At 37.0% G+C, this 17975-nt stretch overlaps 1 long non-coding RNA gene across 1 annotated transcript in view; it reads left to right on the top strand.

The window, feature by feature from the left end:
- Window positions 1-17741, top strand: part of LOC136053121 (uncharacterized) — a 41829-nt gene extending 24088 nt beyond the window's left edge. Inside the window, exons 2-3 of the long non-coding RNA XR_010622598.1 lie at window positions 15867-16098; window positions 17258-17741. This is a non-coding gene — a long non-coding RNA (uncharacterized LOC136053121). The remainder of the gene's footprint in view (window positions 1-15866; window positions 16099-17257) is intronic.
- Window positions 17742-17975: the final 234 nt, after the last annotated feature.

Genomic DNA, 17975 nt, shown 5'->3' with positions numbered 1-17975 from the left:
AATCCTGAGATTACTTTTGAAAAACATATAGTGCCTAAAGGAATCTGAGTTGAGTTTTCTCTTCAGGATTCTGAAAAGCCTCTATCTTTTATTAGAGAGCTATACAATACTCAGACTCAATCATTAATAACTTTCTTTTACACTGTCCTTAGAACTGCATGTAAAGTCCAGTACATTGCCATTAAATAAAACTTTTTCTCTCACCTCTGGGAGAAGAATAAATCTTCATCTGTGAAGAGTCTCTTTTTCCATTTTGTTGAAAATTTCTCCAGGAATCCCTGGAGGAAACATTATTTTCAGTTGTAATCAGGGCAGATGCCCTAACCAGTACAGTAAAAAATGGGTTAATTTTTTTGTTTGTTTTGTTTAATGAAAGCCATCCCTAGGATCATATCTAAATTAGTGAATGCTCATATTCAACTTTGTATAAAACATGTAGGGAAACAATCAAAAAGTGTGTTTTGGTGTTTTAAGTGAAAGATAGGCTGCTTTCAGTTAACAACCAGTAATTCCTACAGCAGTGATCCTAAGGCTAGATTTTGTAGCTCATTATCACACCAGTTTAAATGTACCTTAATCTAAAATCTGCAACTGTCTTATCAATGGAAATTTTGCCCTTGATTTGAGTGGAAGCAAAAGGGCTGCAAATATATATTGACATGTTAATACCATTTTGGAGGAACAAGAAATTGTTAAGAAATGCTTGCTAATACCTGTTGGTATCTCATTTTTAGCAAAGAAATAGTATTAGGCAGACTTGACAGTATTTTAACCCTTAGCATTTCAGAATAAATAGTAAGGAGTTAAGCTTTTGTTTGCAGAGCACTTTTCTTATAACCAGTTACTAAAGTATTGTGCAAACATAACTGTGTGAACAATGCATGATTCACTGCAGCCAAGAGCAAATTTCAGCAACAACTGAAGCTGAAAAAAAATGTCTGCATAGAAAAAAAAATATATAAAAAAAGGGCATGAGGCAATAATAATTCTACAGAAGAGAATCTTTTATTTTTAGTGAGAAAAACTATTGGGGATGGAGTAGAAAGGTTAGGCATGGAGATTCCAGCAACTAGGAAAATAAGAGGCAACATGACCAGACAAAAAACGGTGATTGGGCTGGAAGACTAAACAATAGAAGTGCTCTCAGCATCAGATGCCAATTTCCAATAAATTCAAGCATCACACAGAGTTTTATCCACATGATTCCTATTGACTTTAATAGGAGTCATGCAGTTAAAATCTCTCATTGCCTGGAAAGTTGCTTATTAAAAAGTGAATACATAAAAATAATTCAAGACTAAGGGGCTATTCTGAAAGACCTGGATTGGAGATACTTTGTTATGCCAGAAGAGAATTTGGGCAGATAGCTACAGTATTATCCTGGACTCCCTTTTCCACTTTATATTGTACTTGTGCCTTCCTCCAGCATTAGTTACTGGATAAAGGGGAATGTGATCCTTTGGTGAAATGACAAATGTAACTTAATACAAGTTAATGGACACTAATCCTGATTTTGAATTTTTCAGTGTTTGGTCCATAAATGAATGTGGCTAATGTATCTTTTAATACCAGATTTCAGGAGGAAGATATAAGAGTATAGACAGCTGAGTGAACTCAGGTTTGCACTGTCTTCTGTAATCAGTATATATGCATTCTTTTTAAGACGTTGTGCAAAGAGAAGTTCTGTATTTTTGAGCTATTTTACCAATAGCTCTCTTCCACCAGTAAGAATTGTCCCACAGACAAAATGCTCTGAAAACAAATTTACACTTGTTCTTAATCTCTATTTGCTCTCCCATCATATTTACCAAGTCACAAAGCAGAAAATGGAGTGGTTGGGGCTAAAGATCAGTAAAATATTTTAATCCAAGATGTTTGATGATAAAAAGTGTACAAAACAATTAGAGGGACAGCAATTCTTTGAAGACACGTTAATGAATCTATATCTTTCTGTCAGACCATCAAAGTACCAGGTCTGAATGCTCCTCATGAGGAAAATTAGCTGAATTCATTCTTGAAGATATATATTGTTGGGGCATGGCTGCAGGAGCAGGGTGGACATGATGATATGTACGAGCATAGCCTAAGTGATAGCACAGACTGCATTATAATGGAAAAGGTACTGGATACTGGCAGAAGGTCACAGTAACCTTGGGCTAAGCAATAAACAGCCTAAGCCCAAGGTGAAACTTACCTGAACAATGGCTATGGCCAGATGACTGCTCAAGAGTAACGAGACTGCTTTGTTATCTGCTGTACCTAGAAACTACTTAGTGGTTGTTGTATATATCACCTAGCATTTGCCTAGCAGTCATCTATGTTGCCGATACCTTGCCTAGCAATGATCAATGTTGTGTGTATTCAGTGCTTAGCAGCTATTCGGTGTTGTAGTAACATGCCTAGCAACTTTCACTGGCAATCAATGATAAGCCAGCAGAAAAGAAAATGTCAGATGTGAAACTATTATTTCAAATTGTTCACTTCCACTGAGAAGTGGAAAATATCCAAACGCAGATGATTTCTGTTTTGTGGGATAGACTTTCCTTTGGAGGAAGATAATATTCCTGGGTGCATGAGTATATTTTACCAGTAGTTACTTTCCACAGATAGAGTAGCCCAGTAACCACAGATAGAACAACCTCAGCCATTAAACATGCAGATCTCTTGACCGTTGCCTAATCATTTTCTTGAGGAGAGTATTGTACATCAGGTTCCAAGCTATGACTGCAAAAGGCAGCTGCAACATTGAATATTCCATACTAATATATCCATGCCATTTTGAATGCTTTATGAAGTATTTGGGATTGTATTGAATACAGATATGATCAGAGAGGGAAAAAAGTAGAATTACTACGACTATTCCTTGATCATACTGCAACCCCAGTGAAGTCAGCTGAGTGGCAAAACAAAGAAAGGACGTATACACATATGAGAAAGCATACATTCACATATCGATAGATGATGCTTGTATTAAAAACCTGAAACAGGAAGTTTCAAAAGGAAGCCATGTGCAATACATAGAAATGAGTGTCACTGACATTCTCATCTTCAACAAATGGATAATACACATATAATGTACTACCAGGATATACTGATACTTCCAGTAGCATAAACAGTCTTTCAGTACAGGATGCAGGAAGTCTCTTAGATAACTGAAGACTGAAAAAACAAAAGCAACCTGTGTCACATATTTACATTCTTGAGACACACATGAACAAGATTTTAGTACCTCAATGCATCTGTATTTGTAATTCTGGTTAAGCTTTACAGTAACGTACTCTGTTTGCTGAACTGAGATGTCAGATCTCAGAGGCATTTGGGGTTCAAAATAAGTATCTCAATGTCTGAGTCCAAGGCACAGTACTGTACTAGAAGGTTAGAAGGCACCTGACCAATGTAAACACCACAGTACTAAGCAGCAGTGGAATGGCATATTTTTTTCCACAGATTTCATACACATTAAAATGCTTTCTGTAAAATCTGAGTAGAATGTTTCTCACTGACTGGTAGAATGTTCTGTGATCAGAGTGCCTACACTCTTTCCCTTCAACTGATAGTGGGCCTGTGTTTATGTAAATGGCAAAAATCTCAAAAAGACATAAGATGTAACCTCATTGTGTAATACATAAGTCAGAACAACCATGAGAAGCAATTTCCCAATTTCCTTAAGCTATTTTTGCTCTCATTCAAAGCTAACTATGCTTTAGACAGTAGTTTACATGTAATGGAGTTTCTATTTCTTCATAGTTACCAAGCTGAATCATGATAAATTACCTTCATGTGACACAGCCATATCTCTCTGTTTCCAGGCTTTTAAAATAAAATGTTGTCTCCTGTTAATGTCAACCTAGGAAACTCTTTCTCCTCTTCCCAGAATTTTAGATGACTAAGTTTCCTCCTTCAATTAGGAGAACTAGCTTCTCCCCATAGAAATGCTAAACATCAGCATACAAACAGCCTCTCTCATCCAGATTTTTGCCTTTTCCAGGACAGAAATAATTACCTGGAAAACTGTCCAGACTTCAGTTATTTTCTCCACTTTTCCTGTTGTTATGAATGAAAGAAACACAAGACCACTACAGAAGGGTTTAAGCTGCTTTTCTTTGCTTCCTAAACTTGAAAGTCAGGGCAGGATCTCCACTACATTACCAGTGCTCTCTCCTCTGCAGTGCTGCAATGAGGTAACCAAGAGGAGATGGAGGAAGCAGAAGGCAGGAGTCATAGAATCATAGAATTGTTTGAGTTGGAAGGGACCTTTAAAGTTCATCTAGTCCAACTCTGCAATGAAGCAGGGACACTACAACTAGATCATGTTCCTCAGAGCTCCATCCAGCCTTATCTTGAGTGTCTCTGGGCAACCTGTTCCAGTGTCTAACTACCCTTACTGTGAAGGCTAAGAGGGAGGAGATGATGTTAGAGGCTTTTGTTAAGCTTTGCCGTACTGGTTTCCCTTGTGATGGTTGCAGCAGTTCAGCTCCATGCTGTCTGATCTAGCAGATGGAAGTACAGCCCATTGGCAGGGTGTTGGTGCTAGATGGTGTTTAAAGTCCCCTCCAACCTAAGCCATTTTGTGATCATCAGTTAGGGTGCACATTCAAAAAGTCTTAAACATGGGCTGCAGAAAGTCCCCGAGCTAGGTGAGTGAACACAATGTATAAGTGCTTATTTTTAAATTCACAGTTGTAATAAGATGCCTAAAATATTTTGATTCTTCATTTAAGATGCTTTGCTCCAGAGATTTTGAGATCCTTAACTTAAAGATAAATATGTTCTTTAAAAACGCACATAGAGACGCAAATACCCTACTATGCCATCCCTTGGCAGGTGAATGTAGTAGAAAACTTTCCTGCCCTCAGACATCCTTCCCTGTGCCAGTAAAAATGTAACCTTAAAAAAAAATAATGAAAAGAAGTCAAAGCACATAAACAAAATGCTGATTCTCCAGGGTCAACATACAAAAGTATGTCTGAGGTCCAGAAATATGTTAATTGCAAATCAAAGAAGAAAGCATAATGCAATGAAGTACCAATTCATTGCAGGCTTCAGCTGGCACCTGCATTTAGTTTACTTGTTTTTTTTCCACCTTAATGAACATGTGGAGACTGCTCTATAAGGGGAGCAACATGTCATAGTCTCTGTAAGTAGTTTTGCACAGTTGCTGAAATGAAACAGAATAAGCGGCTGTGTAAACACCTTTCATTAATCACCCAAATGCTGCTATGACACTTAAGATAGCAGTCTGATTAAGAAAAGCCCATGTTACTAGTCTTTATGTTCATGCAAATATTATGAAACTCCAGTAATATATTAGGAAAATAGTCTGTCAGAAGGAAATTGATCAATCACCAGTGACTATCTGTTTTTTATTTTCAGTTTTTCTTGAAAAAAAAAAATGTTGAAACCAACATATCCAAGTTATCTACCTAAAATCAAACAATAGGTTCATAGGTTCATAGGTACATTAGGTTGGAAAGGACCTACAAGATCATCTAGTCCAACCATCCTCCTATCACCATCACTACCCACTGAACTACTAAAATCAAATCCCTTAGCACCTCATCTAAATGCTTCTTGAACAGCGCTAGGGATGGTGCCTCAACCACCTCCCTAGGCAGGCCATTCCAGCGCCTGACCACTCTTTCAGAGAAAAAATGTTTCCTCAGGTCTAATCTAAATCTTCCCCGGCGCAACTTGTGGCCATTCCCTCTCGTCCTGTCATTATTTATCAGGGAGAAGAGGCCCACCCCCTCCTCACCACAACCCCCCTTCAGGAAGTGGTAGAGTGCAATAACGTCTTCTCTGAGCCTCCTCTTCTCCAGACTAAACAATCCCAGCTCCTCGATGCACAACAGTATGGAGACACGGGGATTGGGAGAATAGTAGTTTTGGGCCCCTCGCTACAAGAAAGACACTGAGACCCTGGGACATCTCCAGAGGTGATCAATGAAACTGGCAAGGGTATGGAGCACAATTCTTCTGAGAAGCAGCTGAGGAAACGGGGATTGTTCAGTCTGGAGAAGAGAAGGCTGAAGACGTTATAGCTCTCTACAACTGCCTGAAGAGAGACTGTGGTGAGGTGGGGGTCTACCCCTTCTCCAGTATTACTAGCAATAGGACAAGAGGGAATGGCCTCAAGTTGCACCAGGTAAATTTCAGCTAGGATGCTAGGAAAAAATGTCTTCTCTGAAGTAGTGGTCAAGTGCTCAACCACACAGGGAAGTTTTGCAGTTGCTGTCCCTGGACATATTCAAGAAACTTGTAGACATTGTCCTGAGGGGGCATTATTTATTGGCGAAATATTGGTGGTAGGTGGATGGTTGGACTGAATGACCTTGGAGGTCTTTTCCAACCTTGGTGATTCTATGATTTTATGATTCTATGAGATGGCCAAGAACTATGGACCTTGAAGCTCACCTTAGTGTTTGCAGGATTCCACAAAAGCTGAAAACTACTATCACTTCATGTGATAATGAGCATGGACACTCCAGAAACCAAAGCTGTGATAAGTCTGTGAACTCTGTACTGTCCAGTTTAGACAAACCCTCTGAACTTATTTCATTCTTGGCCTCTTCTTCATATACCCTTTCCCTACTGGTATCTTAAGTTTTTTCAGATGGATTTCTCAATTGCTAGATTTCTGTTGCTTACTGGGAAGTGTAGAACATTTTAAAAATCTGAGTTTCTCTAAAATTCCTGTTCCTAAAAAAGCCCACATGTCTGGACTGTGCTGAAGCTGAGGATGCCAAAAGCCCTAACACCTTTGCTATGAAGGCAGTTGATGCACTGAGGCTTGCCAAAGTCTCTTAAGATCTGATCTACCAGATAAGCTGACAGGAGGCCAAAATAATTTCTGATAGATACCTGCTTTAGTATAATTTCTAGCATATAAAAAGAGAGAGGGTGAACATTTCTCAGTGCATCATATTTAAGAATTGGCATTTTTCCACAGAATCTTGCTTTGCCAGAAAATTCACAGTTGCAATAAACTATTTGAGAAAGTGGATGAGACCAAAATGTCAGAACACAATTAGCAGTTTAGAAGTCAAGAGATAAATTCCCATGTAATAGGATGACCAAAAAAAAATATTTCAAAATCTCACAAATATGTTGTTTGCATTAAACTATTAATTCCACTGAAAATGACAGATCTAATACAAAGATTACCTATTAACTCTGAAAAATAATTTCAGAATTTCTTATTGCAGCTGTGTCTATTTTTGATCCTAAGTAAAGTCCCAGTCTGGGTAAGTTCAGAGAATACTTTATCTTAGAATAGAATCATAGAATCATTTAAGTTGGAAAAGGACACTAAGGTCACCTAGTCCAGCCATCAACCCATAACTATCCATCTTACCACAGTCATCTCCAGATTTCAGTTTTTTCTCTGGACCTTCTGATATTTGCTTACTTTCCATGTACTCAAAACAACAAAAACATCACAATCTGCCAGATCTTCTTGGCTATCAAGAGAACTGATATCAGCAGTGCAAAACTAGATTACTGCTTCTTGATGCTTCTCTAAAGAAATTTGAGTCTTCATTGTGGCTATTATAGGAATGAAAAACATCTGATCAATAGTACAGATATGTAGTTAATAAGGAATTACACCTTTTCTTGTTGAGTAAATGTCACTAGGCATAAATCCTGTTTTAGATTAGTGTTTTGGAGTAATTTTAATGTGACATGTAGTTTTGTATAACAACACGACAATTGTCTTAGAAGATAAGGTGGCTTGTGTCCATGATGAGTCTGACTGCTGTTAGGTGATTCTGTGCCTGCTATACGTAGGCAGCCAGAGAGTATTCCTTCTAGTCTACGAGGTCAACTGATCACTTTAGTATTCATCAAAGGATCTGCTCATTTATACTGGAGATAATGTGTGTATAAACTCAGTATTTTAAGTATTGTCTTCTAGCCGTCTATATGATTTGTCTTGAATTCACAGGGAAAAAGAAATTCTATGAGACAGTTAAAAGTCATTTTATAAATTCTGAGTCATTACTGGTTTATGACATCTAGAATGCTTACAGTAAAATAGGAAAAAGTGGCTCTGAAATCTAGCAGCTGCTGCTTGGCTTTCTATATTTCCTTGTTAATACAATTAACTCCCACACAATCCATGATAACACTCCCATTAACCCTGTCCAAACAAGAATAATATTATAAACTTATCCTGCCCATCCTGTCTCTCTAGCAAAACCCTGAGATATACTGGCACCCATTTAAAATAAACCCTAAAGCCATTCATTCCTAATGATTCAAAACTGACAGATTTATTCATATACTTCACCATACACACTTAGCCCCAGAGGGCCATGGTGTATTTTCTTCCTAGATCCTCAGGGAATTGATGCCAATGCTAAGTTCACTGCATAAGAGAGTTCTGGGAGTGGAATAACAAGTATAGTGTTGCTCAGGACTGAGGAACTATGATGCAGGAGAAGATTGCATAACACCGGCTAATATTAAAACTGGATCTTGCTGGTATAATGAGCATCCACTTTTATGACAATGAATTTGCACTAGAGAGCTTTTGGGGTTAGGTTATGTCAGTCCTCCACACACTCACTACTGAAAGTAGGATAACAGTTCCTCTTGTTGACATCAGGGCTGGTCATCTCATATTCTGAGAAATAGTTTATGTAGTAGAGCATTTCTCCACAAATTATGTTGAAAAACCAACTTGGAAATTTCAAGTAGGCACTTTTCAGGTATTCAGTACAAGATTACTTGATTAAAATCAAAATTCTATAAAAGCTTAAAGAGAATCTATTTGTGTCTACTAAGGTGGATTGTTAGTTTGTACCGCAGTGTAAAGGCAGCACTTTGAGAAGATGTTCCCAAGAAAAGGCTTGTTTGGAAATTATACCTGCAGAATATGTCAGGTATATGAGAAAAGCAAAGGATGAAAAGCTTCTAATGCACTTGGTGATCTAAATCTGGAAAGAAATTCACTAAAATTCACATTGGACACCAAGCAAGACAAAATAAGGTCAACCAATTGTCAGTATCGGTTGTGATCTTGAAATAAATGGGGGTAAAATCTTGTAATTAGAAATAGATCTGCAGAATACAATAGCCTTTAAGTAGTGAGGAAGAAACAAAAGATCACAAATTAAATGGAGTTTCATGGTAAAGAATATAATGTAGAGGACTTCTGAAAAATTTAGATAAGGCAGAAATGGTAAAATACTGGAGCCAGTCCTTACATTATTTCTACGTTACAACAAATACTTGAGTCATCACAGATAAAACAGAATCCGAGACCCAGGAAGTTTTTTGATTTCTCTCATGCAGGACATGAGGTCTAAGTATTTCAAGACAGCTTTAAAGAAAAGGAATAAATTAAAGCCTTTACTAAAGAAGAAAATGTAAAATACAGGGGGGCTTTCCCTTTTAAATTTATCTTTTAATTCGTGAATGAAAGAAAATCATAAAATCAAGCTAAATTTGGATTTATATCCCCCCAGTGTCTGAACTTATAAGGAAACAGTGGAACTCACTCTAAGATTCATCTCAACCAAATTTATAGTACTACAGTGTAGATGTTTTCATTCAAGTTAGTCATGCTTTGTTACCCTTTGTAGTAGGTAGAGAAAATCAGACATTTTTATATGATGATCTATTTTAGATATCTACTGCAGAATGATATTGGTTGGTCCCCAAAAGCACCTGCCTTTGTCTAAACTGAGAGTTTAGACATCTGGTCCAGGTAAGGTGTATGTGCTATACACATCCACCTCTGTTGGAGGTGCAGCATTTTACTGTAGAACTACGTTATTCAAACCAAATACAATTTTTCTTTCAGATTTTTGAGTCCAGAGTGGTTTCTGTTCCTCTTGAATTTTTGTAGCTGTTTATATACAATTAGTAGTTTCATTCTCTTCTCTGTCACAAGGAGGGAGGTAGTTGATAATGGAATGCTTCTTTTTAAGAGACTTTCACAAGATTTTGACAGAAAGAAATCTGTTTGAATACACTGGAGAATAGACCAAACCCCTACCTTCTCAAAAGAGCCAAGAGAGTGCAACACTAAATTTCTTGAGGATGACTGGACTGTGGAAATACTAAAACAAAGCTCAAAGACAGACATCCAGCCTAGACAGAATCATAGAATCAGAATGGCTTGGGTTGAAAGAGAACTTAAAGATCATCGACTTCCAACCCCCTGCAGTGAGCTGTTTGCCACCCACTGGATAATGGCTTCCCAGGGCCCCATCCAACCTGGCCTTGAACGTCTCCAAGTATGGGGCATCCACACCTACTCTGGGCAACTTATTACAGTGAACCTGCTAGTTCAAAGTTCACTTTAGACCTGGATCTTATAAATGAATGCAAGCAACCTTTGAAAGCAAGTGTAGCAAGGAAGCTACAAAATAACCTAAAAAGTCTTTCTGTTTATTTTTCTTTTTCACTATGATAGGTTATCTATAGGAAATGTTAGTAATTGTATTTGGCATTACCTGTGAATATATTTGACAATATAATGAAGGTTGAAGGTGACAGGAGAAGAAATATATTCTAAAACAAAACAAAAAAGGATATAAATATACCAACTAGAGTCCAAGGCATCTTATTCTCTCCTGAAAATAAAACAAACCAAATAAAAATGTTTTCAGGACATTATATAAACATTGCAGTCAAGATTTAAAGTTTAGGAAGTAGTATGATGAGTTTCATTTCTACTCTTTACAGTTATCCTTAAGATTTTTCAATAGTAAATCAATCTTCTTAAGACAGGCTATGATTAGCAGAGCAGAGTCTGACCACAGCAGTAGGATGTGTGCTCTGGGCACATATTACCTTACTACTCATTCCTGGCTAAACACACATGGACAGAGTCCTCTCACTGAAAGGACCAAGAAGCAAATAAGAGTGAGAACAGTGTTGTTCTTAATTTGGATTATGTGTAGATTTTCAAATTAGACCTACTTTATTCCTTTGAAAGACTTAATGTGGAAAAGGTGGCTTGGACTTAACAGACAAACAGACTTAACAGACTTAACAGACTGTTACCTCTTGCTTCTACTTTAAAGACTGTATAGTTTTCCCTTACTGTAACTAATTTTAACAATCAGCAGTGTGTTGTTTGTGTTAACCTTACTGAAAACCAAGAGGAACTTTTAGAAGTTAATTATATATCACTGTGGAGTAAAATAACATACGCCTGTTAGAATAGGAAGAAATAAGAAGCTCTTAGAGAAGCAAAATAGCTATCATTAAAATGAATCAATTCTCAAAATATACCATCTATATACATTAATATGAGACAGTATTCTATGAATTAGCTAATTGTTTTAATGAAGGTAAGTGCTATAGGGATTTTCTAAAAGAGTATGTTTCAAAGATGCCAACATATTGATATACTGTCACCTAATTCAAGTATGTTATCAACCAGTGAAAGTGAAGCCCTACTCAAAGACATTGATTCATGTACAATTTGAATGGCAGAAGATGCAAAGAATTGGCATGGAGCTGCATCAAGGGAGAGTTAAGCTGAATATTGGAAAAAGTTTCTTCACTAGAATGTGGTCAGACTGGAACAGGCTTCAGAGGGCAGTGGGCACTGCCCCAAGCTGTTGGAGTTCAAGGATTTGGACAGCACTCTCAGATTTGAAGTTTGATTGTCTTGTGTGGAGCCAGGAGTTAGACTCACTTACCTTTGTAAGACCCTTCCAAATCAGAATGTTCTATCATTCTACGATTCATTCTATCAAATAATTTTCTGAAAATATGAAATGGACTTCTGTCTACAAACATATAGCTCTGTTTCTGTCATTTAAGATTCAAGTTGTGAATTAACACAGTTCTTTATGGAGAAGGATCTGAAATCTTGACAAAAAATTTGAGGTTGCACAGAAGTGGAAAAAAAAACACTCTATTTTCATAATATTCTCAAACCAGAAACATTATAATATATATTAATGAGAAAATCCCTTCTAAGTATATAATATATAGAACTCAAGAGAAGGCAGCAAATTTCTAAAATATATATGATTTAAATGAAAAAAAAGAATGTAGGATAAGTAAGCAAGTGAAGACTTGAGAAAGACTGAGAAAAAAAAATTAAAAAGAAGATCTGGAGCAATGGAATGATAGAGGGCAAGTGTCTGTCTTCATATATTTTATATTTACTTATTTGAAAATGAAATGCCACACAAATGGCACCTGACTTACACTGACATCCATTGCTATCTTAGAAGTAATGTATTATAGTAAATAGGTTTTAAATATTGTCTTACCCAATAACCTTTTACATTCACCTAATGCTTTAATATTTTGTCCATTAAATAGTCTTTATAGGGTTGTTCACCATGTGCAGACCCAGCCGAATTCATTTTTATTGTTCTGAATCAAAATTCAATCAAACCTACCAGGCTTTCTGCTTCATAATAATGGAGATCAAAAGTAGTAAAGGTAAGATCAAAGAGTAAAGTGGCCCATTCTCAAATCTCCTTGCAGTGTGCATTTCCACTTCTATGACAATTGCATACCTCTAGTGGATGTGAGGATGAACCTGACCATAGTCACTCACCTAACCAGGCTTGTGTGCATGAAAACTGTTGTGCCTCTGCATTTCTTTATCCACACCTTCTGAAGTTTGGTCAGTAATCAGTAACAGTATGAAAATGATTAAAAATCATGACATAACATGCAAACCTTAATTCTTTAGGAACTTGAAAGACTAAAGAAAGTACCTCAAAATAGGGGAAAAAAAAGTTCTTAAATCAGATTATTAGACAGATTCACTTATTTCACAATGTTTCCAATTTCCCTTAAAGACCTCCTCCTCTCCATTCGCTGCTCAACATATATATGAAATATAAAAGAAATTTCAATATATGAAATTTAAAAGAAAAAAAATAGAAAACAGTGACTTTTTCACGGATATTTTCTGTTAATCCAAACTTTCCCTCCCATGCTGCCTCTATTCAAAATAACCAGAACACCATTCTTGGTATAAAAACCAGGTGCTTCTAAATAAAAAGCATCAATGATTTTAATATCTGACTAATGCTAGAATTTAAATCTCATGCTAATATTTAACTCTGAGTTCACCAAGATTTATTGTATGAAAACTAACCAATGCATAATATTTTTCTTTGTCACTATGTGATACTACAAAGATTCATATTTCTGCTTCACCTTAACCCCAAGAATTATCACATTATATCAATAAAATTGGTATTATGCTTAAATTTATATGGATACATGTGGTATTGCTGTCTTAAAGAAGGATTAGAGCAATAATGTCAGGTATTTATTACTATGTATGCATCACAGAATTTGGAACAGGGACTAAAGTTTTTGACTTTTTTTATTTTTATTTTTATTTTATTTTATTTTATTTTTTACTGTGTTTTTTTCTTAAAGTAGTTCTTGTCCTCAGAACTTTGTTCAGATTTTATTTTTTTCCTATTGTACTCACTTGGGGCAGCTATCATATCATAGCCAGGAAAAGATAATTGAATGAAGAATTGATTTTTATTGCCTGTAATAAAAAGCAGTTCTTATTACTTTTACAAATTACTCATAATTACAATTGTCTAGAGAATGTCTTATCACCCTGAGTGGAGCTGAAATAAGCTGGATGCACAATAGTACTTCTGTGTCTGTGATTTAAAACTTGTGTTCTCATTAATGGTAATGTAAATTAATACTATGGCAAATTTACTTCATGTCATTTCACTGGACAGATTCTAATGCTGTTGAGGAAGAACCTTAAGCAGATGTGCAATGTGTTTCTGAGTGGCATTATTTCTGTTAGAGCACTTGACTGAGTTTGAGAAGTTTCTTTAATTATTAAGGAATCAGATCTGATTCATGAAACATTTTGATTATATGTTAGAGCCCAAATGCTGGAAAATCTGAAGTCATATAAGTAGGTATCAGATTTGTTACACTACAACCATGCAAAGCTGGTTTCACCATTAAGGTTGTACTGATTAGGTTCAGTACATATATATTCTATGGCCCTTCCTAAAGCTTTGTCTTTAAATTTCCCAGAAAAGCATCATCAAGCTTGCACTTGGCACAGCTGAATACCTTTTTGTTGTTGCTTTTTTTTTTTTTTTATCAAGCAATAATGCTAATAGGGTATATATCTGGCTTTCTTTCTTTTTGATTTTCCTTTTTTAAAGTAGATCAGGTAATTCTGGGTCAATTTCATAAATCTGATCAGTTATAGGACAGAAAAGGAAAAGCTAGAATCAATCACAACCTCTCTCACCTCCCTACAGAAAAATGAATTGTTAAAAATCCCCTGGGAAATCAGTCTTCATTAACTTCTTTTGCAGAGTTTTATGCCTTGCTTAAATGTGCCATTCTGATAAGTCTAGTTATTGATCTCACTTGATTATAAAGAAAGTATCTTTCAAGAAGAATGAGAACCAGTTCTGGGAGGAGAAGTTTTTTGCTGTGATGAGCTGTTGTGTGGCTGGGATCCATCTGACTTACCCTTGTTAAGTAGTGTGAACATAGATGAAGGTTAATTTTCTATGAAATATTTTAATGTTAAAGAAAATCTGCTATTTTTTCATGTTATTCTTTATATTTTATGTGTATTCATTCATTCATTTAAAGCAAATATTTATACTTAGACAATACTGTGTAAACTAAGATTCATTATTATCTTTACCACTCAACAAGTGCTATTAATTCACTGAAATCTGCCTAAGGATATAATCAGCAATTTAAAGAGCAGTTCATATATTCAGCTTGCATGCCAGATACCTAGGCATATCCTAAGCACAACATGCAACAGAAACTGGCAGTTTATATAGGCACGTGCTGAGCTTTTGCATTCAGAAGTACAATGAAATTATCAAGCTGTTTATTAATGTATATGATATTTCAAATGCTCTTTGCCTGAAGCTTTCTTATGAATAAAAACCTTTCATTTCCATCATTTCCCAGAAAAAAAAGAACTTAAACTGTTAAACATATTCATATATATACATATTAAAAACTTGTAAGGCTACTCTCAGGCCATCCTTCTTGAATTTTCAGTGAAGAAATATGTATTTAGACCTAGTTAATAAAATTTTTAAATGTCATTCTACACTCAACAGGATAATTTTTGGCTGCTAATTTTAAAGCAAACATAAGTAACTATAGCCTCAGAAAGGAGAACTCTTCTGGTCCTGGGAACCTCAGAGGACACAAATTGCTCCCTGCCTGGATTTAGCACTCTTGTGGATTTTGCAGCTTTTTCTGAGGTTTCCCATGGCAGCCCCTCACTCTGCATCCTTGTCATCTGCAGCATCTGAGAAGATAGCACTTTCTTGAGCCTCATAAACATGTGCCACCAGGTTCTCAAATATCACAAGTCATATGCATGTTGCCATATATATTTAGACTTCTGCTTGCACTACAGTCTGGACTCATTTTCTTTGCCTTTCCACTTGTGCTTGCAGTGGCCTAGGTAGACGAGGTAGCAGAGAAATTTCATCACAGTGTTGTCAGTGTGCTCACTTTCTTGTCTTCACATGTTCTGTAGATGTAACAGCCTCACTGTGACTTCTCTTGTCCTGTGAGTCACACTATCCCAACACTACCTACTTTCAGTAGGCCTTCACAGTAGAACTATCATCATGAGGTAACTGAACACCCACTGTTTTTGCCAATACAGCTCTAGGCTCATAGGCAAGGACTGATACTGACCCTTAGATGAAACCATGGTATAGGTTACTATCTGAGAAATCCTATGGAAAAACTCTCTGGGAAACTATTTGAGAAGCCAAAATGAAGCTGAGTCTTGTGACAATAGGGCAGCACTCAGTTCAGAAACCAAAGGTAAAACATATTATACCTAAGAGAATTGAATGAGCCAATTAGGATTGTAAGATGTACTTTTCCTTTTTAAGATGATTTTTACAAGATAATTGGATGGCTGATCACCAGGGAGTGCTTAAGTGTTCCCAGACTCTTGTCGGCAGGGCAGAACATGCAACAGAAGTCCCAGGACCACCTCTGCAAGGGCTCCACACCAAACTTCAGACTCAACCCACTTCCAAATTCAGACCTGGTGGCATCCTCCACGATATGATCTTCTCAGATCTCTCCAGACCTATTCTACAGCCCAAGAGCTGTCCTCTGGTGAGTAGACTTCTGCTGGAGGGGACAGGGTGTGGGAGCATGTAGCTGGGAAAAAGATGGATCCTGCTAAGGGGCCAAGTGGTGCATGACACCTGCAAGAAGAGCATATCAAGGTTCTATTTTTTACCTCAAATTCCACTCCATCAGTTCAGGAACTGATGTCTTCTCCATTTTACCATGGATCTCTAACAAGATAAATCCAGAAACTCCTCTTAAACTAGACAGCAGAGTAACCTGTTAGAACTTCTTGAAACAGCTGTGTCCTGACCAGAAATGTCATTTCCTGATTTTGCCAGCCCCATGAAGTTAAGTGCTTGTACATGGAAAATAAGCCCGACCACCTCTGGCCTGTACAGATGACCCCCAGCCTCCAGTGTCTTCCTATTTCTCCCTCTCTCAACAGGAAAAGTGTTTCTAAGCTGAGCTGAGTTTGTCTGGTTCTGCCTGCCAGTGATCCTAATAGACAGAAACCTAAGATCCAGAAGGCAAAAAAGTCTATTAGCTGTAGAATTAGATCATCACCTAGTGATACACAGCAACAACTCTCTCTCACTCCATTTTCTCACTCTTCTGTCACATGCAACAGAGTCATCTAGCCTATCAAATTCCATCTTACGTTGACATCCCCAGGCCTAGCAGTGAATGAAGTCCTGTAGGAGCTCATCCCGTATCAGATCACAATCTTGGCAGGATCCAGATTAGTTCTGAAGTCTGGGCCTATTCCTGCATATTCCCTAAAGGGGACAGAGTTTTTACTAAGCAACTGAAATGTGACATGCCAGCAGCACAGTATGACAAGAATGGGTCTGTGGGGATGACTGTTCCATCCATTTCTTTCATGGAATCCTCCTGAAACAGCAAAAAAAGATCAGACTCATCACTTCCCACTCCATCCCAAGAGCAAAAACAGCAGATTCAAAATGATGCAGAAGGTATTCAGACACTCCTACTAGAGTCTCGGGCATTCACCCTAATTTTCTGATGTCTCCAAAGTAACACGTTCAGATTAGGGCTACAGAAGGGATGTTACAAAATTTAACCTGATGATAGATGTCTGTGTAGTCCATGTCTTGATATTTATGTAGTGTGTTATCTTCTAACTTCCTGGTCATGAAACAGAATTACATGGTTGGTTTTTTTTTTTTCCTTTTTCACACAGAAGTACCTAAAGAAGCACTGATCCCAGGAGACTTCACCACACAATATATGAACACATTCTGATTGTTGAAGGGACAAAGAGCAGAAGTCATGGCAGAGAAGTGGCAAGAAAAGTAAAAGACTGAAGTGAGAAGCTGTGCCCAGAAGAACTGAGAGGATTGAACTAAAGTGAGGCTACAGCCACCAGTTCTCAGCCTAAAAGTCAAGACACCTTTTCAAAAATGTCTTGTTTTTAAATATCAGAGTGCACAGCTCATAACAGCTCAAACGTGGCAAGAGACAAAGTCTTTTTCACTTCATGTTTTATGCCGAATCTTCAGTATACCTTCAGTCATTATCAAGACTGGTGGTAGTCTGGCTTCTCCTTCAATGGCTGTGGTGGGTGGGGACCACATGCACATTCTTAGAAATATGTTTGTAATGTTTCCCTCAGAGATGTAATATCCCTGTGAGCATAAACTTTCTTTGTTCATAATGTTTTCATAAGTCACCAACATTTACTGTTAATGAAAAAATAAACATTTCAGTATATGAAGTTGTCTGCAGAGCCTTAAATCTCTGTTTTTCTGGGCCTCACTGAATTTCCATTCCATTTGACCTTGCTAAGTAGAAAACAGATTAGCATCTGTCTGAACTAATTGGACAAGAGGAATTGCAGTTGTCAGCAATCTATTCAAGACATATATTTGCATCTGGTATAGGGAACCTGCTTTGGCACG

The sequence above is a fragment of the Cyrtonyx montezumae genome, unplaced genomic scaffold (assembly GCF_038088225.1).
Source record: "Cyrtonyx montezumae isolate F1298 unplaced genomic scaffold, pur_monq_1.0 scaffold_3, whole genome shotgun sequence".
In the NCBI taxonomy this organism is placed as follows: domain Eukaryota; kingdom Metazoa; phylum Chordata; class Aves; order Galliformes; family Odontophoridae; genus Cyrtonyx; species Cyrtonyx montezumae.
This window is presented reverse-complemented; position numbering and strand designations above follow the sequence as displayed.